This window comes from Callithrix jacchus, chromosome 5, assembly GCF_049354715.1.
Source record: "Callithrix jacchus isolate 240 chromosome 5, calJac240_pri, whole genome shotgun sequence".
NCBI classification, from domain to species: Eukaryota; Metazoa; Chordata; class Mammalia; order Primates; family Cebidae; genus Callithrix; species Callithrix jacchus.
In genome coordinates this window covers 127,992,083-128,015,319 of record NC_133506.1, presented here as the reverse complement: position 1 = coordinate 128,015,319, position 23,237 = coordinate 127,992,083, and the positions used below count along the sequence as shown (strand labels likewise).

Sequence of the window (23,237 nt, the reverse complement as noted above, 5' to 3'; positions counted from 1 at the left end):
GTTGCGGTGAGCCGAGACTGCGCCATTGCACTCCAGCCTGGGTAACAAAAGCGAAACTCCGTCTCAAAAAAAAAAAAAAAAAAAGCAAAAAATAAAATTTCAAAATAGAAAAAAAGCATATAAAATAAGGACATAAAGAAAATATTTTTGTACAGCTATTCAGCGTGTTTGTGTTTTAATCTAAGTGTTATTACAAAATAGTCAAAGTTTTTAAAAATTGGAATGTCTGGAAAGTAAAAAAACCGAACCTTTTTTTTTTTTTCAGACTTATAGTAAGATAAGGTTAACTTATTATCAAAGGAAGAAAAATGCTTTTAAAAATAAATTTAGCATAGCCTAAATGTAGTGTTTATAAAGTCTATAAAGTCACGTACAGTAATGTCCGAGTTCCTCACATTCACTTAACACTAACCCTCAGCCACTTCCAGTCCTGCAGGCTTTGTTCACGCTAAGTGTCTTATACAGGAGTGCCATCTGTTTCTCCTTTATACCATATTTTTACTGCTTTTTTTCTAGGTTTTGATATGTTTGCATACATAAATACTGGCCACTGTGTTACAGTTGCCTGCTTCATTCAGCACATAATGTATTGTATAGGATTGTAGTTTAGGAGCAATATTTTTCATGATAGATCTCTGTCATTAAATGACACCGAACCATAATTATTTTGTTTCAGAGAGATAAGATGTGTATTACAGTTAGTACCTGATTTGAAACTCCTTCAGAGAGAAGTAGATTTTCCTGTGTAAAACAGTCTCTAGCCTTTCAACCCCCAAGTCTCTTCCTGTTTCTTACTGAAGTAGCAAGATAGAAGCCTGTATACAGAGTGCCTAAACCTAGTTATCTGAATGACTAGATAGCATGATTGCTGATGAGATGTGTTGACTCCCTTCCCCTTCTTCTGAAAGAATTCCCCTATGCAAATAACATTGTACCCATAGAGCACTGAATTCTTAGATATTAGAGCAGCGCAGGACCCACCCCGTTAGAGCACTCCTGTTCCCAGCCAAATGTTCACTAAAGAGCCAGACTGATCTTAATTGAGAATGCAATTTTCTACCTGGCCTTGGTGTAACCTCCTAGGAAGGTGAGGTGAAATTACCAGCAAATTCAGTATCTGCACTTTTATGATGGAAACCTAATTTTTTCCTCTAAGCTTTTAGGATTAATTTCTCTAGTTTATATGCTATATGGAAATGTCCCAAGGTCCCTTTGGCTCCCTGGATGAAATAATTAGCTGCACATGCTATCCAACACTCTCCTATACTTTGGCCCCTCATTAGTTTCAAATCTCAGTTTAATTTCCAGGAGAAATAGTTCAGGGTTTCCTGAGACTTTAGCAATTGAATCTGACTGACTGCAGGGAGTCTCATATCCAGACTGCCTTTTTCCTGATTCTCCACCCACCTCTCACCACCTCTTCTCCCCAATCAGATCTCCATAAGATGCAGTTTTGCTGCCTCTTGAGTGTGCAAATGGGACAGACCAGAAATTGTTTCCTGAAAACCAAATGCTTCTATTTGCTCTCTTCCTAATTGCTCCTGGAGTTGGATTTGAAACCAGTAGCTTTCTGGCATAGGTTTTCTTAAGTCTATCCGCGGTAAATTGGTGCAACCCTAGAATCAAGTGGTTAAGCTGTTAACTAAGAAAAATGATGGTAATTCATGTCATTTATTCATTTGATGTGAATGATATGTAAATACCAGAATTATTTTTTTTTCACATTGTAAACCTAAACTCTATGTTCTTTGTTGGTTTCAACCTTCGTATGCATGCTGTGGGTTTGAACAGCTTAGATAAAAATGACAGGTTAGATCTCATCAGGGAATTTGGAATCCTGTTTCCAGCACCAAGTCAAGTACATAGTAGATCTTAAAGAAGACAAAACTATTTGAAGATAACAGTGTTGTTAGGATAAAGCTTCAGGTTTTAAAAACTACTTTGGTTAACTTGTATTATTACTCTTCGAGGAAATATAACAAAATGAAAAGGTATATTCCATATATTCTATTAACTTCAGAAAAATGATCTTCCCTGGATGATCCATTAGCTCAGATGTTTGATTAGGTTATATTTTAAACAATTTTTTTTATTTATAGAAACAGTGTCTTGCTATGTTGCCCAGGCTGGTCATAAACTTCTGGGCTCGAGCAATCTACCCACCTCGACCTTCCAAATTCCTGGGCTTACAGGCATGAGCCATCATACTCAGCCTCAATTAGGTTTTAACTGATGACCTTGGACAAATTATTGAATTTCTCTGATACTTATTGTTCTCATCTATAAGATGGGAGTCATATTCCCAAAACTAGAAGGTTCAAATGAAAATGAAATAAAAACTTATTTAAAGGACAGAGTTTGGCACACAAATACATTTCCACTCTTCTGTACCCCAACTTCCTTCACCCCATGTCTTCATTCCAGGGAAACAAAGTTGTAATGGGAGACTTATAGGTGACTTTACCCTAAGTTTACATTCAACTCCGTGGAATGCCTCTGCTCCAATTTACTTTGTATGATGGCTTGAAGAGTTTGTGTCTGAGCAGGTAAACCCTTGTTAGATGCGCTGAAAGCAGACTGCAGATAAACTGGGCTGAGTTCTTTCATATACCTATTTTATCAGTCACGATGCCTTATCAAATCTTTCTCTTAAATTGTTTAAAAGAATTAATGTGATGGCTAATCCACGATGGTGTTTAGAGAGCCCACTTTTCCTCTGGATTTATAAAACTAAACGAGTAAATAAATGTGGAGATGTTTAGATGTTAGGAAGCCATGAGAAATAATATAAAGGAAAGATGTAAGAAATCGTTTGGTAATGCTCTGCAAAATGGTATTACATTGGCCATTTGTCATGTCTGGGAAAATGTGAACATGTCTCAAGTACAGTGCTTTGTGTGGACTTGACACAACTGGGGAGGTGAACTGGGTGAGCACACTCCAGTTAAGTACTACTTTTGGACATTTCTTTTGCATCTTTGATGCAGATTTTTTTTTCTCCTGGTGTTTGAGACATAATTATATTTTTTGACAAGCAGAGATACTCTGGAAAATGTGCATTTTAGTATCAAAAAGAAAGAAATTGGATTTTGAATTCTATTTATCAGCTGTGCCAATTAGGTAAGGGTCTCGAATTTGTTGGCCTTAATTCCCTCCTAGCTATATTTTTTTCTGTTGGTATTGAGAATTAATGGGTTAATGTATATGTATACTCAGCATAGACTAGCTGCTTAGTTCTATGTCAGCATTTGTATTTCAGTGTTCAAAATGTGGCCAATTTTGTTTTAGGCACTTAAGTCCTCCTTAATCTTTTCTGGATATATTGCAGTTTTTTTTTTGTTTTTTTGTTTTTTTGTTTTTTTGAGATGGAGTTTCACTCTTGTTACACAGACTGGAGTGCAATGGCACGATCTCGGCTCACTGCATCCTCTGCCTCCCGGGTTCAAGCAATTCTCCTGCCTCAGCCTCCTGAGTAGCTGGGACTATAGGCACGCACCACCATGCCCAGCTAATTTTTGTATTTTTAGTAGAGATGGGGTTTCACCATGTTGACCAGGATGGTCTCGATCTCTTGACCTCATGATCCACCCGCCTCGGCCTCCCAAAGTGCTGGGATTACAGGTGTGAGCCACCGCGCTCGGCCTGCAGGTTTATTTGTTTGCTTGTCTGTCTGTTGCTTCTGTTGGGTAGCTTTACTTGTGTTAAATTACCTACTCAAAATTATTTTCTTATCCAAGTCAGTAACTTAAGTCCTTTGATTCATAGTCACCAATTCATTCACAACTTAGTTCAATGCGTAAGTCCTCCAAAAAGCTTTCCTTGACCAACTACATTTTATGACCCATCACTTATTCATTGTTACATTTATACTTCTGTACGTATTCTGACCTGAAATACTCATGCTTTCTTTACAGCTATAATTATTTGACACATCCCTATTTTCTCTTCTCTTCCAGACAGTAATTCATAAGGCAGAGATTATGGCCTAATGCTATGTCAATCAAGGGAATGACTGGATCCAAGACCATCCCTGTCATACAATAGGCAACTACATAATGCTTGTTAGTATGAATTTACTTGTGTTCATATTAAAAATGACTACTTAGTGGTCTTGTCCTTCTGTTGCTTGGTTTATAACTTTGTTGCTTACGTGATATTGGCTGAGGATGGAGGGTATTGATGAAAAGTTGCCATTATTATGTACCAAGGCCAGAAAAGCAATTAGATCTCAAATATCCAGCTTACCCTTTTTTTGGTAAATTTTTGTGGGTATACAATAAGTGTATACACTTATGAAGTATGTGAGATATTTTGATACAGGCATGCAATGCACAATAATCACATCTAAATGGGGTATCCATCACTTCAAGCATTTATCATTACTTTATGTTACAAACAACCCATTGATACTCTTTTCATTATTTTTAAGTATATATAATTATTAGCCTCTGGTAGCCATCATTCTATCTTCATGAGTTCAATTATTTTAAGGTTCAGCACCTACAAATAAGTGAGAACATGCAAAGCTTGTCTTTCTGTGGTGGTAGGCTTATTCTGGAAGCAGAGTTTGGCTTCTTGAAGCTGAAAAAGATGAATGTGGAATCTGATTAATTTTCCCAGAGGTTCACTCCACTTATTTTTAGTGGAATGAAATTACTGGCTTCAACTCCTATGCCCCATTCTGGCCTGGTAGCTTGTGGCTTACAATATAATTTGTGAGATACTAACTTGGTAAATTCTCCCCAAAATGAACAGTACCTTTTGGGAGTAATGTTACCTTGAATTTCAGTTGCCATGGTAACTCAAGTCTCCCATGTTATTCCCCATCACAGGTCTTCATCTTTGAATCAGAGTGATCATCCTAGAAATGGACCAAAACAGAGACTTGTATCAGGATCCCCTTAGGTTCAGGGAAAAACAATTGTGACACGACTGTCTCAATAAGAAAGATTTATTAAGTCATGCAGTGAAATATCCTATTGATAGGGAAATGTAGGTTTGATTAATTCTTTGGTTCAGAGACATTTTTCAGGGACTTGGGTTTTTTGTAACTGCTTTGTCATTCATGTATATATAATATAAAATATAAACATTATATATATATATATATATATAAATTTTTTCCCCAAGATGGAGTTTTTCAGTCAGCCAGGCTGAACTGCAATGGTGCAATCTTGGCTCACTGCAACCTCCGCCTCCTGGGTTCAAGTGATTGTCCTGCCTCAGCCTCCCAAGTAGCTGGAATTACAGGTACATGCCACCAAACCTGGCTAATTTTTATATTTTTAGTAGAGACAGGGTTTCACCATGTTGGCCAGGCTGGTCTCGAACTGGCTGGTCTCAAACTCCTGACCTCGTGATCCTCCAGCCTTGGGCTCCCAAAGTGCTGAGACTACAGGTGTGAGCCACTGTACCTGGCCCATTCTTAACATATTATTTTTGTCCTTTTCCAGCTTTCCTGGCATGTGCAAGATGGGTCTGGCAGTTTCAAGGGTCACAGGCATCATCCTGTGCAGAAAGGAACCTTTGCTTTCTAGTTCTTTATAGTAACAAAAACTTTCCCTGAAACGTTTCCCTCAGACTTTCCTTCTATCTTGTTAGTAAGAATTGAGTCCTACATACTTTTTAAAATCAATCCCTCTCAAGGAGAAAAAAAACCATGAATGAGTTGGGTTAGTCAATATTCATCACTTTTGGGTCACATGTAGGATTGAGGAGCTGAACAAAGTAAGGGCAGGTCAGCATGGAAGGGTGGAAAAGGGTCAGTGATGTGGTCAGTGAGGGACAGTTGGCTGCCCTACAGCACAATATACCATAAAGGGAACTTGCGGGATGTTTTCAATGAGATGGGTAAAAACAGTTCTTCTGAAAGATGACAAAGGTTAATTAACTTCTTAAATGTCAGCCAAGTGGCCAGGCATGGTGGCTCATGCCTATAAGCCCAGCACTTTGCGAGGCTAAAGTGGGTGGATCATGAGGTCAAGAGATCAAGACCATCCTTGCCAACATGGTAAAACCCCATCTCTACTAAAAATACAAAAATTAGCTGGGTGTGGTGGCACGCACCTGTTCTCCCAGCTACTCAGGAGACTGAGGCAGAAAAATCGCTTGAACCTGGGAGGCTGAGGTTGCAGTGAGCCGAGATCATGCTACTGCACTCCAGCCTGGTGACAGTGAGACTCCATCTCAAAAAAAAAAAAAAAAAAAAAAAGTCAGCCAAATATCTTCCTTGAAATACTCAGGACTCTGTGCTTAGATAAGTGGACTCCAAATTCCAAATTATTTGATTGCCTTTGTCTGTCTTTATTAGACTATTACATTGGTTTTCTGGGTAACGTTACCAGAAGTGACATTGAATTCTTGAAATTTCATCACTGACAAAGCCATAACATGGTGAACCAGTGTCCTTTAAAGCTTTTGCTAGAGACCTGTCTCTAACGGGAGCAACAGTAGCTATACTGTGTAAGACCTGCATCCGGACTCAAGTTTGATTTAATGCCAAATCCTCAAAAAAAGGAAAGAGGAAAATAAAATTGAGAAATACAGAGATATTTAGGAGACTAGACTTCATACTGAGTTGTTTTCATTGGTAGGAATTATGCATGGATTATTTTCCTCTTCACGGAACAAAACATGATACTACATTTCTTTACAATTAAGACTAAAGAATCACAAAAACTTATCGTTCATATGATATATTTAAAAGATATTGTTTGTACTTTACTGGAATAGAGTGTAGAATGCCTTTACTTTGTTGGTTTATGAAATGCCACGTTTTCAGGGCAAACCCTATTAAGGAGTTTTAGTTCTTGTTTGATATTTTGCTTTCTTTTCTGCTAACTGCCAGCGTGTGGAAATGCCTCAGCATTGTTTAGGCTATGGTTGAACTTAATTTAGAAATGCAAACTAGTACTTTGAGAATATTTGCCCATTTATTAATTCTCTCTATCTGTCAAATATCGGTCATATCTCTAATCATTGACTTCCTTCTTACAACTGTCTGCTCACTTGTAATTTTCCTCTACTAGTCTATAAGCTTTTGGTGAAACTTGTTCCTTGTGTTTTCAATGCCTGACATATTTACTGAGTGACAGGTGCTTGGTAGATATTTATTCAGTGTTTGAACTCTCAGTGAGTTTTTAATCTAGGAAGGAGATAAGACATGTAAGCAAAATAATATGGTGGGTAATATGCTCTCATAAGAGAGAGATTCATTGAAATTTTGAAGACAAATCACATAATATTCATATTCTTAAACAATTCCATCTAGTTGCTTGGTTATCACACTGTAGTTCTCTGTTTATAAAGTAAGCCAAATAAATCCATTGTTTAAAAAAATCCACAGAATCTAAATATTGATTTATTTATTGTTAGTGTTTACTCAAACTATTTTTGTTTAAAATAAGGTACATACTTGAGTCTCTTGCAGATAGCAGATAGTTAGGTCTTGTTTTTCTATTCAATTTAACAAACATTCTAATTTGAATAGTTCATTTACAATTAACATCATTATTGATTTGGTTATGTATGAAATAACCATTTTGCTACTTGTCTCCTATTTGTCCAATATGCTGTTTATTTTATTTCTGTGCTCTTTTCGCTTTCCTTTCTTTGGGGGTGGGGGGAAGGGAGTGGTGGTGATTAATTATTTTCACTTAACCATTTTATTTACTTTGTTTTTATCTTTACCTTTTATTACTGTTTTAGTGGTTGCTTAGGAATTACATTTTTAAGAATTTTATCATAGTCCACTTACAATTAGAGTTGTACCACTTCATTTATGACACATCACACATATAAGAACCTTATAGCTGAATAATTTCATTTACCAGAGTTCCATCCTTTGTCACATATTTTACTTGTATGTACATTATGAACCCAAGATTACATATTTTTGTTTTAAAGAGTTATTTGTCTCTAAATGAAATCAAAGGAAGAAAACCTAATATTTGTAAATATACCCATGTATTTACAATTTCTGGTACATTTCTCTTTTTCCTATAGATACAAGTTTCCATTTTGTATCATTTTGCTTTAGACTTAAAAGTGTTTAGTATTTGTTTTAATGTTGTTCTCTTGAAGACATGCATATTTTACAATCATTTTTGAAGAATGTTTTCACTGGGGAGAGAATTATAGGATGACCTTTTTATTTTTTTCATCATGTAAAAGCCATCATTTTATTGCCTTCCGGCTTCTGCTGTTTCAGTGAGAGATTAGCTAACATTTATACTGTTAGGGACCTCTATGTAATACGTAGCTTTTCTCTGGCTGCTTTTTGGATTTTCTCTTTATATTTGTTTTTTAGCAGTTTGACTATGATGAGCCTAGATATGGCTTTCTTTGTATTTATCATGCTTGGAGTTTTCTCAGCTTCTTGGATATGCAGATTGATGTCTTTTACCAAACTCAGGAAATATTTGACCATGTTTTCTCCAATTTTTTTTTCCTGTCCCATACACTATATATTTTATTCTTGTGAGATACCACTCGTACATATATTAGACTTCTTGATATTTTATCAATCTTTTTAACTTCATGAACAAATTTTTAATATCTATTTCAAAGTTTTTGTTAGCTGTGGACATTTGGGCCATCTTGGGGTCTGTTTCTATTGTTTGTTCATATTGTCTGCTTTTTTCTGATTTGGGTCAGGTTTTCTTGCTTCTTTGAATATTTAGTACTTTTAAAATTATCTGATGAATATTGTAGATAATAAATTGTCACGAGTGTGAATTATGTTTTCTTTTTTTGAAGATTGTTAAGTTACATTCTGGCAGGCAAATAATATACTAGAAGTTCTCTTTGATTCTGTTGGATCTTGGCTTTAGGCTTTGCTAGGGAAGCCTAAGAGTAGTTCTTACTCCAGCACAGGAGTTGGTAAACTGTTTCTAAGGGACTTGATGGTAAGTATTTTAGGCTTATGGGCCATATTGTCTCTGTTGCAACTATTCAACTCTACTATTGTAGCATATAATCAACCATAGACTATATAAGCAAATTGGCATGCTGGTGTTCCAAATAAAATGTTATTTAAAAAACAATTCGCCAGTCAAAGGGCCATAGTTGGCTGATCTCTGCAGTAGGTCATGTATCTTATTGCTAAAGAATGGCCTCCCTGGTGTTCAGCTGCAGATCTGGGATGTTAACAGTATTTCTGTATCCTGGATGGGACAAAGATCCAGTGTCTCCCAGTACTGTGTGACTGTCTTAGTCCATTTTTATTTATTTACTGTTCTTTCCAACTTTCATTTTAGATTTGGGGGTATATGTGCAGGTTTGTTATTTGGGTAAATTTCACATCACAGGGGTTTAGTGTACAGATTATTTCATCACCCAGGTAATAAACATAGTGCCTGATAGGTATATATATTTTTTTATCCTGACCATCCTCCCAGTCTCCACCCTAAAGTAGGCCCCAGTGTATATTGTTTGTTTCTTTGTGCTCATGTGTACTCAATGTTTAGCTACCACTTATAGGTGAGAAAATGTGGTATTTGGTTCTCTGTTCATGCATTAATTCACTTAGGATAATGGGCTTCAGCTTCCTCCATGTTGCTGCAAAATACATGATTTGTTCTTTTTTATGACTGCATAGTATTTCATGGTGTATATGTACCACATTTTCTTTATGCAGTCCACCATTGATGGGCATTTAGGTGGGTTCTATGTCTTTGCTATTGTGAATAGTGCTGCAATGAACATATGTGTGCATATGTCTATATGGTAGAATAATTTATGTTCCTTTGGGTATGTACCCAGTAATGAAATAGCTAGGTTTGTGGTTTTTCTAAATTTTTAGAGAAATCTCAAAACTGCTTTCCAAAGTGGCTGAACTAATTTACATTCCCACCAAGCAGTGTATAAGTATTCAGTTTTCTCCACAAACTCACCAGCATCTGTTATTTTTTTTTGGACTTTTTAATAATAGCTATTTTGACTGGTGTGACACGGTATCATGTTGTAGTTTTAATATACATTTGTCTAATGATTAGTGTTGTTGAGCATTTATTAATATGCTTTGTATTAGTCTGTTCTCATGCTGCTGTAAAGGACTACCTGAGACTGGGTAATTCATAAAGAAAAGGGGTTTAATTGACTCACAGTTCTGCAGGGCTTGAGGGCTGTGCCTCAGGAAACTTACAATCATGCCAGAGGAGAAGCAAACATATCATTCCTTAAATGGCAGCAGCAAGGAGAAGTGCAGAGAAGGTGGGGAAAGCCTATTATAAAATCATCAGGTCTCCTGAGAATTCACTCACTATCATGAGAACAGCATGGAGGTAACTGCCCCATGATTCAATTACCTCCTACTGGGTTCCTCCCGTGACATGTGGGGATTATGGAAACTACAGTTCAAGATGAGATTTTGGTAGGGACACAGTCAAATTATATCATGCTTGTTGGCCATGTGTATGTCTTCTTTTGAGAAGTGTTCTTTGCCCATTAAAAAAAAATAGGATTATCTCATTTTTGCTTGTTGATTTAGGCTCCTCATAGAATCTGAGTATTAGACCTTTCACAGATACATAGTTTGGATATATTTTTCTTTCATTCTGTAGGTTGTCTATTTACTCTGTTGATAAGTTTCTTTTGCTGTGCAGAAGCTCTTTTGTTTGATTTAGGTCTATTTGTCAATTTTTGTCTTTGTTGCAAATGCTTTTGGAGTCTTTATCATGAAATCTTTTCCAGGGCCTATATTCAGGATGGTATTTCCTAGTTTTTTTTCCAGGGTTTTTCCAGTTTTAGGTCTTATATTTAAGTCTTTAATCCATCTTGAGTTGATTTTTGTATATGGTGAAAGGAAGAGGTCCACTTTCAATCTTCTGCATATGGCTGGCCAATTACCTCAGGACTATTTATTGAGTGAAGAGCTGCTTCTCCACTGCTTGTTATTGTCGACTTGGTTGAAGATCAGATGATTGTAGGTGTGTAGCTTTGTTTCTGGGTTATCTAACCTGTTTCTTTGGTATATGTGTCTAGTTTTGTATCAGTGTCATGCTGTTTTGTTTACTGAAGTCTTATAGTATAGTTTGAAGTTGGGTAGTGTGATACCTCCAGCTTTGTCCTTTCTGCTTAGGACTGCTTTGGCTATTTAGCCTCTTTTTTGGTTCCATACAAATTTTTAAGTAGGTTTTTCTAACTCTAAGGAAAATATCATTGGTACCTTTTTATAAATAGCATCGAATCTATAATTTATTTGGGCAGTATGGCCATTTTAACAATATTGATTCTATCCATGAACATGGAATTTTTTTCCATTTGTTTATGTCATCTCTAATTCTTTCAGCAGTGTTTTGTATCCTAGCCACTAGACCACCAGGGAGATTAGCAGTGTTTTATAATCCTTGTTGTAGACATTTTTCCCGATCCTGGTTAGCTGTATTCCTGGGTACTTTATTTTATTTTTAAAAATTATTGTGAATAAAATTACATTCTTGATTTGCTTCAACTTGGATATTGTTGGTGTATAGAAATGCTACTTACTTTTGTACACTGATTTTTGTATCCTGATACTTTGTTGAAGTTATTTATAATATCTAGGAGTTTTGGGGCCAAAACTATGGAGTTTTCTGGGTATAAAATCATATCCTCTGCAAAGAGAGATAGTTTAACTTCCTCTTTTCCTGTCAGGATGCTTTTATTTCTTTCTCTTGCTGGATTGCTCTGGCTAGCACATCTAGTATTATATTGAATGCAAGTGGTGAGAGTGGGCATCCTTGTCATCTTCCAGTTGTCAGGGGGAATGCTTCCAGCTGTTGCTCATTCAGTATGATGTTGGCTGTGGATTTGTCATAGATAACTCTTATTGTTTTGAGATATGTTTCTTCAATGCCTAGTTTGAGGCTTTTTAACATGAAGCGATGTTGAATTCTCTCAAAAGCCTTTTCTGCATCTAATGAGATGATCATGTGGTTTTGTTTTTAGTTCTGTTTATGTGAGGAATCACATTGATGGATTTGCTTATGTTGTACCAACCTTGCATCTCAGGAATGAAGCCTACTTGACCATGGTGGGTGTATTAGTTAGGGTTCTCTAGAGGGACAGAACTCATACGATAGATGTATATATGAAGGGGGGCTTATTAAGGAGTATTGACTCACAAGATCACAAGATGAAGTCCCACAGTAGGCCCTCTGGGAGCTGAGGAGCAAGGAAGCCAATATGAGTCCCCAAACCTCAAAATTAGGGAAGCCAACAGTGCAGCCTCCACTTTGTGGCTGAAGGCTCAAAGGCCCCTGACAGGTCTCTGGTGTAAGTCTAAGAGTCCAAAAGCTGAAGAACTTGGAGTCTGATGTTTGAGAGCAAGAAGTATCCAGCATGAGAGAAAGATGTAGATCAGGAGCCTCAGCAAATCTAGTCCTCCCATGTTCTTCTGCATGTTTTATTTTAGCTACAATCGCAGCTGATTAGATGGTGCCCACCCAGATTAAGGATGGGTCTGTCTCTCTCAGTTTACTGACTGAAATGTTAATCTCCTATGGCAACACCCTTACAGACACACCCAGGAATAATACTTTGTATCCTTCAGCTCAATCAAGTTGACACTCAATGTTAACCATCATAGTGGCTTAGCTTTTTGATGTGCTGCTGGATTCTGTTTGCTAGTATTAGAATCTTTGCACCTATGTTCGTCAGGGAAAGTGGCCTGAAGTTTTCTCTTTGTGTGTGTGTGTCTGCCAGGTTTTGGTATCAGAATGATGCTGGCCTCACAGAACAATTTAGGGAGGAATCTCTCCTCAATTTTTTGGAATCATTTCAGTAGGATTGGTACCAGCTCTTCTTTATACATCTGGCAGAATTCAGCTATAAATCCTTCTAGTCCAGAGCTTTTTCTGGTTGGTAGGCTTTTATTACTGATTCAATATCAGAACTTGTTGGTCTGTTCAGGGTTTCAGTTTCTTCCTGGTTCAATCTAGGGAGGTTATATGTTTCTAGGAATTTAACTATTTCTTCTAGGTTTTCTAGCTTGCATGCATAGAGGTGTCCATAGTAGCCTTTGAGAGTTTTTTGTATTTCTGTGGGGTCAGTGGTACTATCACTTTTGTCATTTCTGATTGTGTTTATTTAGATCGTCTCTATTTTTTCTTTATTAATCTAGCTAGTGGTCTATCAGTATTATTTATTCTTTTGGAAAAACCAACTTTTGGTTTCCATAATATTTTGTATAGTTTCTTGTATCTCAATTTCATTCATTTCAGCTTTAATTTGGGGTATTTCTCTTCTTCTGTTAGCTTTGCGTTTGGTTCACACTTGCTTTTGTAGTACCTGTAGGTGTGATGTTGGCTTGTTAATTTGAGATTTTTCTATCTCTTGATGTGGGCATTCAGTGCTATAAGCTTTTCTTTTAAAAATGAAAAATGCTTTAGCTGTGTTCCAGAGATTCTGGTATGTTGTATCTTTCTTTTCATTAGTATCAAAGAATTTCTTAATTTCTGCCTTAATTTCATTGTTTATGCAAAAGTCATTCTGGAGTAGGTTGTTTAAATTATATGTTTTTATATGGTCTTATAAGACCTTCTTAGTATTGATTTCTATGTTTATTGTGCCATAGTCTGAGAGTGTGGTTGGTATTATTTTGTATTTTTTTGAGAATTGTTATATGACAGAGCATGTGGTCAGTTTTAGAGTATGTGCCAAATGCAGATGAGAAGAATGTATAGTCTGTGGTTGTTGGGTGGTATGTTCTGTGAATGTCTGTTAGGTCTTTTGGTCAAGTTTTGAGTTAATTCTCCAAATATCTGTGTGAGTTTTCTGCCTCCATGAACTCTCTAATGCAGTCAGAGGGTGTTGAAGTCTCTTCCTGTAATTGTGAGGTTATCTCAGTCTCTTTGTAGGTCTCTAAGACCTTGTTTTATGAATCTTTGTGCTCCGGTGTTAGGTGAGTATATATTTAAATAGTTAAGTCGTCTCGTTGTATTGAACCCTTTTGCATTATGTAATGCTCTCTTTTGTCTTTTCTTCATTCTTACTAGTTTAAAATCATTTTTGTCTGAAATTAGAATAGCAACTCCTGCTCCTTTTTATTTGTTTTCTGTTTGCTTGGTAGATTTTTCTCCATTCCTTTACTTTGAGCCTGTGGGTGTCAGTGCATGTAAGATGGGTCTCGTGAAGACAGCTGTGGTTGGGTCTTGTTTCTTTACTCAGCTTGCCACACTATGCCTTTTAAGTGGGGCATTTAGCCCAGTTACGTTCAAGGCTAATATTAATATATGTGGATTTGATGCTGCCATCATGTTAGCTAGTGGTTATGCAGTCTTGATAGCATAGTTGCCTTATAGTATCAGTGGTCTGTGTACTTAGGTATGTTTTTGTGGTGGCTGGTAATGGTCTTTTATTTCTATATTTAACACAGCCATAAGCCTCTTATAAAGTGTCTCTTCAGCATTTGCTCATCTGAAAAAGATCTTTTTTTTTCCGCTTTTGCTTATGAAGCTTAGTTTGGCTGGATAGAAAACTCTTGGTTGGAATTTATTTTAAGGGTGTTGAATATAGGTCCCAAATTTCTGCTGGATTGTAGAGTTTCTGATAAATGGCCCACTGTTAGCCTAATGGGGTTCCATTTGTAGGTACCCCACCATTTTTCTCAAACTGTCTTTAATATTTTTTCTTTGATGCTGGCCTTGGGGAATCTGATTACTCTGTGTCTTAGGAATGATCTTCTTGTATGCTATCTCACAGGGGTTTTCTGAATTGCCTGAATTTGAATGTTGACCTCTTTAGTGAAGTTGGAGAATTTTTTGTGAACAATATCCTCAAATATTGTTTCCAAGTTGCTTGTTCTCTGTCCCTCTCTTTCAAGGACATCAATGAGTTGTTCCTTTGGTCTCTTTATATAATTCCATGTTTCTCATAGAGGTTTTTTGTTGTTATTTTGTTTTTCTTAGAGGTAGAATCTTGCTTTTTCACCCAGGTTGGAATGCAGTGGTTGTGAGATCATAGCTCACTGCAGCCTAGACTTCCCCAGCTCAGTTGATACTTCCACCTCAGCTTTCTAAGTAGCAGGACCATTGACATTCATTCATTATCATACCTGGTTACTTAATTTTTTTTTTTTTTTGGTAGAGACAGGATCTTATTTTGTTACCCAGGCTTGTCTTGCATTCCTGGCCTCAAGTGATCCCCATGCCTCAGCCCGAAGGGTTGGGATTATAGGCATGAGCCACCATGCCTGGCCTCTCAGTGGTTTTATTTATTCATTTTTATTTATTTTTGTCTGAGCTGATTTGAATAACTGTCTTAAAGCTCTGAGTTTCTTCCCTCAGCTTCGTCTATTTGGCTGTTAATACTTCTAATGGTATTAATATTATGCAATTTGTATAGTGAGTTTTTCAGTTGTATCTGATTATTTCTTCCTTAAAATTACTATCTTTCAGCTCTTGTATCATTTTATTTGATTCCTTAGATTTCTTGGATTGGTTTCAACTTTCTTCTGAATCTCAATGATTTTCGTTGCTATTCAGATTCTGAATTCTGTGTTTATCATTTCAGCCATTTCATCGTCGTTAAGAACCATTGCTAAGGTGCTAGTACAGTTATCTGGAGGTGAGAAGATACTCTGGCTTTTTGAGTTGCCAGAGGTTTTGCATTGGTTCATTCTCATGTCTGTGGGGTGATATTCTTTTTCTTTTATTTTCTTTTTTTCATTTTCCTTTTTAATTTTTTATTTTTTATTGGATTTTAGGTTTTGGGGTACATGAGCAGAGCATGCAAGACAGTTGCGTAGGAACACACATGGCAGTGTGCTTTTCTTTCCCTCTCCCCTTCACCCACATTTGGCATTTCTCCCCAGGCTATCCCTCCCCACCTCCCCCTCCCACTGGCCCTCCCCTTTTCCCCCCAATAGACCCCAGTGTTTAGTACTCCCCTTTCTGTGTCCATGTGTTCTCATTTTTCATCACCCACCTATGAGTGAGAATATGCGGTGTTTCATTTTCTGTTCTTGTTTCAGTTTGCTGAGGATGATTTTAATTTTTTTAATTGTACTTTAGATTCTGGGGTTCGTGCCAGGCACGGTGGCTCACGCCTGTAATCCCAGCACTTTGGGAGGCTGAGGCGGGTGGATCACGAGGTCAACAGATCGAGACCATCCTGGTCAACATGGTGAAACCCCGTCTCTACTAAAAATACAAAAAATTAGCTGGGCATGGTGGTGCGTGCCTGTAATCCCAGCTACTCAAGAGGCTGAGGCAGGAGAATTGCCTGAACCCCGGAGGCGGAGGTTGCAGTGAGCCGAGATTGCACCATTGCACTCCAGCCTGGGTAACAAGAGCGAAAATCCGTCTCAAAAAAAAAAAAAAATTGTTGCATAGGTACGTTCATGGCAAGGTGGTTTGCTGCCTCCATTCCCCCATCACCTACCTATACCTGACATTTCTCCCCATGTTATCCCTCCCCACCCTCCATCCCACTATCCCTCTCCTAGTCACCCCCCCAATAGACCCCAGGTGATATTCTTTTAATCTTTGAAGTTGCTCTCTTCTGGATAGGATTTTTTGCTTTTATGTTCTTTGATGACTTAGAGAGTTTGACTGTGCTAAAAGTCAAGTTCAGCTGTCTGGCTTCATTTCTGGATGATATCAGGGGGCCAGTGCTCAGCTCTGCATTCCAGGCTGTGTGTTCTGACACTAGTACCAGGCCCACAATTTTGTTCTTGGTTCCCTCTGAAGTTAAGCATCTGCTGTGCTGAGGGGGCCAAGGTGTTCTCAGTTTGCTGGCAGCAGTGTCAGCATGCCTGCAGTCATGCCACTGGCAGCTACATGGTGGGGTCCATGCATGTGAATGGTGGCGGTGGTGCAACACGGATTGTGCAGATGGTGGTGGGGCAGCAGGCTATACACACTTACGCTAGTGGTGGGGTGGTGGGGCCTGCACATGTACACTCCCACCAGTGGCAGTGGGGCCCTGGGGCCCACACATGTGAACTCATGCCGGTGGTGGGAGGGCTGTGATGTCTACATGTGTGGGAGGCTGTGTGTGAATGCATGCTGGCCAACCAGTGAGGGGAGGGTACAGCTTAGTACATGCCGGCCAAGCAGTTGGGGGAGACTGCTGGAGATTGTGCACCTGCCAAGCAGTGAGAGGAGGCTGCAGGGGTCTGCTTCTCAGTGAGGGCTGGCCTGCTGAAGCTCCTTAATTGTTAGGTGGGATATGTATGATTGAAAGGAGCTGTGGTGGTAGCCACTGGGAAGAACCTCAGTTAGGCATCCGAGGCTGTGCTGCAAATGGGCGTGGCCAAGCAGGAACTTCAGGAAATGCTGGCAGATGGGGGCACTCAGACCACACTAGTTCCATCCAGTGGGCAAGATAACCTGTTCTGTCCAGGTCTGACATTCAACAAGGGTAAAAACCACCTAGAGGTACATTGCAATCTTTGGAGAATGGGTGTCCCTGACCATGCTCCACTGCAGCCTTTCCTATGCCAAATCCTTTGGGCTCTGCACAGGCTGGAGCCCTGACCCTACCCCTTCTTCAAGCAGCTATCTCTGTCAGATCAAATATCCGTGAGGGTCATGAGGTCACCTGTAACTATGATTCTGGAGGTCTATGGTGAGAATGAGTCAATCCTTACCTATTGGACTCATTCTTTCCCCAGGAGTCTCTGGAGGCCAGAAATGAGTCTTCATGTTCAGCAGCCCTGTGCAGGGTTCCAAGCTTCCTCCCACTTTAGCCCACAGTCTATATCCTCCTTCTGTTCACTCTCAGTGTCTTCCTCCTGAAGATGTGCTCAGAATGTGTCCGTCTTCTTGATGGTTTGATATCTTGGTGAAAAATGCTCTTCCTAGCTGCATCTATTCAGCCATTTTGGGTTCCTTCCCTCCATTTTTATGTTGCTATAAAAGAATGCATGAAGCTTGTTAATTCATAAATAAAAGAGTTTTATTTGGTTCATAGTTCCACAGGCTGTACAAGAAGCATGATGCCAGCATCTGCATCTGCATCTGGAGGACCTGAAGCTGCTTCCACTCATGCTGGAAGGCAAAGGGGAGCTGGGTGTTCAGAGATAATATGGAGGAAGAGGAAGCAAGAGAGAGGGAAGAGGTGCTTCATTCACTTTAACAACCAGCTTTCATGGGAACTAATTGAATGAGAACCCACTCATTACCTGAAGGACAGCACCAAGACATTCATGAGGGATCTGTCCCATGACCTCCCATTAGGCTCCACTTACAAAACTGGGGATCAGATTTTAACATGAGATTTGGAGAATCAAATATTCAAACCCATAGCCATGATCTCTAAGTTCTTGATTTTTATTCTTAACCTCAAAGTAGTCTGTCTCCATAGCCCCATGGAGTCTCACCATGGACATTTTCAGCCCAGCGTTTAGCTGAGGTCTTATAGAGAACACCACACAGGCATCTCAAACCACTCCTTACTTTCCCCAACCCATGCACTTCTACTTTTTCTAGAATACTGCCCTGAAATGTCCGTTTTGATTAGGCATTCCTAAACTCAGATCATTGCCTCCTCACCTCAGCAGGACTGCTATGTTCTTTCGGTTCTATGTCCACGTGCCACAGTTGGGAAATTGTCCCTGGCAGAGAGCCCAGGTGAACATGGGGCTTACTTTATGCATTTCCCTTAACTCGAGAATCTCAATAGAGGGCTGTCTAGTTTGCCGTGCCTAGAAACGGGTGCCTTATATGTGTTCAATTTTGTTATTATTTACAGAGGAGAGCGATTCCAATATGAGTTTTCCATGAGAGCTTGAAGCAGAAGCCTTCTCTTATTATTTAAACGTAAAAAACAGATGGCTATGCTGTAGAAAGAAAACTAAGTATGTACAAATTCTCAATAATTAAAGTGAGGAGAACTCAGAGCCAGCAGAGACTGGGTTTTGTCCTCTTTATCACGTGCTGCAGTGATTACTAAAGCCCTCTGCACTTGCCCCACCTAAAACAGATGCTTTGATGGGAGTTGTGATCTTTTCACCATTTGAATGATGGCTCCTAGTTAGAAGTCAGCATGTCAAAAAATTCCAGAGGATTACAACTGATTAAAAACTCACCATAAAATGTATCCATTGGATATTTATTTATTTATTTATTTGAATGGAATCTCATTCTGTTGCTCAGGCTGGAGTGCAGTGGCATGATCTCGGCTCACTGCAACCTCCGTCTCCCGGGTTCAAGCAATTCTCCTGTCTCAGCTTCCCAAGTAGCTGAAACTACAGGCATGTGCCACCATGCCTGGTTAATTTTTGTATTTTTAGTAGAGATGGGGTTTCACCATGTTGGCCAGGCTGGTCTTGAACTCCTTACCTCAGGTGATCCGCCTGCTTCAGCCTCCCAAAGTGCTGGGATTATAGGTGTGAGCCACCACATCTGGCCATCTGTTGGATATTTAATGACACCTCTTTACCCACTAACTCAGCAAGAACAAACTTTTGTTTTTGAGACAGAGTCTCACTCTGTTGCCCAGGCTGCAGTGCAGTGGTGTGATCTTGGCTCACTGCAACCTCCACTTCCCAGGTTCAACAAATTCTCCTGCCTCAGCCTTCCAAGTAACTGGGACTACAGATGCATGCCACCATGCCCGGCTAATTTTTTGTATTTTTAGTAGAGACAGGGTTTCACTGTGTTAGCCAGGATGGTCTTGATCTCCTGACCTCATGATATGCTGGCCTCAGCCTCCCAAAGTGCTGGGATTACAGGCATAAGCCACTGCACCCAGCCAAGAACAAACATTTTAAAGTATCTTCTAAGGGCAAGGTCATATATTAGATTCTATAAAAGGGAGAAGAAGGCACAGCCCCTCAAAGATGTCATAGTCTAAGAAGAGAAAACAGACATGTAGAAAGAGTATCATGATGTGAAAAATCTGATATGTGAGATTGGACAAGTTGGAAAATGCCTGAGCTAAGCCTTTATTAATTAGTAGCAATTTATCACACAGCAGGACATTTCAGGCAGAGTAGAGCACCTGAGCAGAGACAACCAGGGAGCGGAAGGAGAACATGTGCTGTATGGTTGAAGTTAAGCAAGAGGTGGGAGGAGACTAGATTGGCACACAGGTGTGCACCCCATGAAAGACCTAACAGAATTTGATAGGGAATTCACATTTCATCCTTAGACAATGAGAAGCCATTGAAGGCCTGTTGAGCAGGGAAGTGATATGGTCAGATGTAGATCAACATGGTAAATTCACATGGTTCAATTGAGTGGAAGGGTTGGAATCAAGAGCAGTAATCGTGGTGCTACCAAGAGTGATCTTTCAACTAAGGCAGTGACCCAGAGAGAGTGGGGAGGGGTTAGATTTCAGAAATACTTCAGGAGATAATTTTGGGGGGTAATTTTATAATGGGTTTAGGTTAGAGAGAAGTACCTAGGATGAAACCCAACTTTTTGGTTGGAGTAATTGGGTGAATGGCAGCAACATTTGCCAAGGTGGAGGAAAAGGGAAGAACCCCTCTGCGGGGAGAGTGATGAATCATGGATTCTTTCACCCATTCATCTGTTGGACAAATAGTGAAGGCCCACTATGTGCCAGCACTGCTCCAACATAATAACTAAGCCAGGCGAAATTGCTGTTCTCGTGGGGGCAGGAATAAAGCATTTTTAAAAGGAATAAGAGCTTTTGATGTTGAAGATACCATAAGCAAGATAAATCAGGGTACAGCAATAGAGAGGGAAACTGTGGGACAAGAAAATCCTCTTGGAAAAGCTTCATTTGAGCTGAGACTTGTGTGGTTATCAGGGCACAGATAGGCAAATATTAGAGAAGCATATGGAAAGTGAGCTGCAAATGCAAAGCCTTCCTGGCTAGAGTGATCCAGGTTTGTTAATGTGATGAAAGTCCCATGTGCTGGGGGCAAAGTGAGTGTGCGGGAGGGTGAGAGAAGTTAAGGAGGGATCTTGTAGGCTATGATCGGGAAGGTTAGGATTTGGATGTTATTTTAACTGCAGACTCTCCCTTAATATATATGCGATGGGGCTCTAATTCCCTTTGTGAAGCAGCCTTCAGTTTGGGATGATAGATATTAAGTTTGAGGTGCTTGTCAGACACCTAAGTGGAGATGTTTACCAGACAGTTGAACTTGCGGAATTCTGCAAAAATAGAAGAAGTGGAAAAAATAGATTGGAGAGTTGTCAACCAACAGCATACAGGTGACGGGTAAAGCTGAGGGTGTGCATACGTTTTCATAGCATGAGTGTGCAGAAGCGGAGAATCTCAAATTAGCTGCCTTGTATGTACGGTGTGAAGACAGGCGTTGTTTAGCGTTAAAAGACAAAGCAAGATGGCATATCATCTTCAGTTGCAACATAAGCAGCCAGGCATCTGTCTTTTAGACCTGGTTTCTGCTCCATGCATTTAAAAGAAGTACACGTGTTCTGCAGGCATTTGCATTTCATAAAAAGTAAGGAAGAGAAGAAGCAGGTTAAAAATGGTATGTTACAGAACACATTGCAGGCTGGCCAGACTGTACATGATAATCTGGTATAAAAGGTAAATAGCTCATATATTCTAAATTTAATTTACCATTTTACTAAAACAATTAATGCCTTACTCAAACTACTATCTTACCTTGTCAAATGTAGCATCACATGGGTAAACAAAGAAGCGGGCTTATGTGTGCTATGGAGCTGCAAGCAGTGGTCTTAACACATGGCATGTATCTCAGCAGAGTCTTTTCCTTAATTCTTGTAGGCTGTTGCTGAGAGTTTAGCACTGATTCCATGTATCTCTCTTGTGGTAAGACTTCTGCTAAGTTGCTTTACTTGGGTAGAGGCTTCTTTAATTTATCTTCAATGTCTCACCTCTCTAGAGTACTAATGATCTGTTCGTATAACTATATCACTTTCCTTTCTTGTGTGTACACGTGCACACAATTATCAAAAAATTTCCAAACTGGATCATTTGAATTTTGAGATAATAAACACAATGGCAGATTATTATTATTTTTTTAAAGTTCTGTTTAGTGTTATCGTCTTTCTGTGTGTTTCTGCTAATGTAGTGGGAATTTCCTCTAAGCCAAACAACAAAGCTACACTGTGGCTTCAGTAACTTGGAAAGACCTGGAGGGCAATCTGGTTTATTCATCAATCCTGATTGATTTCTTTCTTCAACTCATTCCATCTAAGGAAGATGTTTCTCATCCATTAAATGGACGTAACACACCCAAATAAATCAAGCTTTCCTGTCTTAAAACTTGACTAGAAGTCCGTGATGGCGATAGTTTAGGTTTTCATGTATTCTCTTGAAGATTGAAAGTCAAGGAGGTATAAACAGAGAAAGCAGGATGTCAACATATAAGCACTATTGAAAAACGAGGATACACATCAAAAGTAATTATTTCAAATAGTATTATAGACTAGAAAGATTCTCCCATCTTAAAATAAAAAAGCAAGATAAATAATACAATGCACATTGCCACTGGTGGTGTTGGATTCTGATTGGTTGCAAGCAGAGCATCTCTAGGGTCCTCTGGTTCACATCCATGGCATCTTCCCACAAGAAGCATGTTGTATCCAGCAGGTTAAGGGAGTGGCCTGGGGGACATCCTGAACCTGCCACTGGGAGCTGTGCTCTTGATTCTGGCATTTAGGCAAATTCCAGTGGCATCTCAGGTCCCCAAGTCTGAGAAAGGGATTCTGGCAGGGACTCTAACTGCCTCTGGCTATGACACACCCTTTGGCAGATGCTCTCAGCAGTTGTCAGTTTCAGTTTCAGTGTGGAAACAGGTGATTTATTGTCCCTTGAAATTGGTGGTGGTGGTGAGGTGATGGCATTGAAGGGGACCCTGAAAGACAACTCTCTGTGACTTTAAGAACATGGACTAGGCTTGAAGGTGAGAAAGCTTGCCTTGACCTTCTAAAAAAGTTTTGTTTCAAAATAATAGATGAAATATGAAAGTATTATGGGAAAAATAAACAGACCAAAATTGTTTTGTACACAGTATGTGCTCAATGTTTGTTATTTTTCATATGAGGACTTCAGTATGGATGAGAATAACCTTTACAAGAGACTATTTCCTCTGAAATTTGTACATTATCTGATAGAGTTCAATGTAGCTAAAAGTTTGTCCATGTAGAAATGCCTTCTTTGAGTTGCGAATTACAAGGCACTGTACACAGTGTGGGCCCCATCTATAAAGTCAACTGGAAGAAAGTTCAGGAAAGAAGTATTGAACTTTTACTGTCTTGAATGATAGAAGCAGCCTGTGGAGAAAGGAAACGTTGGATCAATGGATGCTGGTTACTTGGGATTTGTAAATGAGTTCCATCAATTATAGA

General features: G+C 39.1%; 1 protein-coding gene across 1 annotated transcript in view; it reads left to right on the top strand.

Moving 5' to 3' along the window:
- Positions 1–23,237, top strand: part of LOC118153514 (uncharacterized) — a 154,452-nt gene that overhangs the window by 29,831 nt on the left and 101,384 nt on the right. Inside the window, exon 9 of the mRNA XM_078375435.1 lies at positions 3,957–4,061. The gene's annotated coding sequence lies outside the window, so the exon portion shown is untranslated. The remainder of the gene's footprint in view (positions 1–3,956; positions 4,062–23,237) is intronic.